Source organism: Balaenoptera acutorostrata, chromosome 18 (assembly GCF_949987535.1).
Source record: "Balaenoptera acutorostrata chromosome 18, mBalAcu1.1, whole genome shotgun sequence".
NCBI classification, from domain to species: domain Eukaryota; kingdom Metazoa; phylum Chordata; class Mammalia; order Artiodactyla; family Balaenopteridae; genus Balaenoptera; species Balaenoptera acutorostrata.
In genome coordinates this window covers 63,830,748-63,832,132 of record NC_080081.1, presented here as the reverse complement: position 1 = coordinate 63,832,132, position 1,385 = coordinate 63,830,748, and the positions used below count along the sequence as shown (strand labels likewise).

At 40.5% G+C, this 1,385-nt stretch overlaps 1 pseudogene; it reads left to right on the top strand.

Moving 5' to 3' along the window:
* Nucleotides 1-219: 219 nt before the first annotated feature.
* LOC103009679 (mitochondrial import receptor subunit TOM20 homolog) lies at nucleotides 220-639 on the top strand (annotated as a pseudogene).
* Nucleotides 640-1,385: the final 746 nt, after the last annotated feature.

Sequence of the window (1,385 nt, the reverse complement as noted above, 5' to 3'; positions counted from 1 at the left end):
GTAAAACATTAGGTTACATAGATTTGAAGGAATCAATTCATGAAGAATCTTACATGCCTTTTATGCTCTATGTCTGTGGTTTGTTACTGCAGCTGCCCGTTAGAATCACCAGGGAAGAGGGCGTCGGTACTGAGCGGCGGCGTCTGCTCCGAGGGTCCCGAGCCAACAGCTTCTCCGCGGGCCCCGCCGCCGCCGACCCCACTCCTCGTTGGAGAGAAGATGGTGGGCCGGAACAGCGCCATCGCTGTTTTCATCGGGTACTGCATTTACTTCGACCGCAAGAGACGGAGTGACCCCAACTTCAAGAACAGGGTGCGAGAACGAGGAAAGAAACAGAAGCTTGCCAAGGAGAGAACTGGACTTTCCAAGTTACCTGACCTTAAAGATGCTGAAGCCGTTCAGAAATTCTTCCTCGAAGAAATACAGCTTGGTGAAGAGTTACTAGCTCAAGGTGAATATGAGAAGGGTGTGGACCATCTGACAAATGCAATTGCTGTGTGTGGACATCCACAGCAGTTACTGTAAGTATTGCGGCAAACCCTTCCACCACCAGTGTTCCAGATGCTTCTGACTAAGCTCCCAACAATTAGTCAGAGAATTATAAGTGCTCAGAGCTTGGCTGAAGATGATGTGGAATGAGAAACAAATGTCAACATAATAATCTCAATTAAAAAATATTTTTAAAATCTGAACCTGGAAGATGATCAGCTCTGGGGGAGTAAGGGCAAATAAGCTTGTTATGGACTGTCCTACACTGAAATCTACCAAAGTTAATTTTTACTTTGTGTAGATCCATTTGTCTGTTTTATTTATTTTTCCCAGTGAAAAGCGTATTTTGATAGAGAGGTTTTCATTTTATAAATACACTCTCAGTTACTGAAATGTGGATTTTGTTTATTCCTAAAACGTGCAATTAGAAGGTACATATATAACATCACATTACTTACAGTAAAATGACCCAGTGCTCAGTTTTGAAAGGCCAAAAAACGTGTAGAAGAAAACTGAAGAAAGCACTTTTTTTTTAAGCTAGTACAGTTTGCTATACATCAGAAAATTGGATGGAAACTTGATTGTGTATCAAAACTGAGCATTAAAATCTTTAAGAGATTACTTCTTTCCATTTAATCTCTTAAATATGTATAATGTGCTGCTGTGCTACAATAACTTCACCCCCAGTGTTGAACTGTTTTGTTTAAATCAGTGGGCCTAATGTGTTCCAGATATTTATCTCCTTGTATTTTAGATATGTGTAGTTGCAAATAGCACCAGGAATTAGATCTATGTACACCCTTAATCTAGCTGAGTAAACTTCGCCAGTTAATGTCTGCGCACATTTATAAAATGAGGGAATTTGTCTGCTAATTCAGCTTCTAATTCCTTTGGTT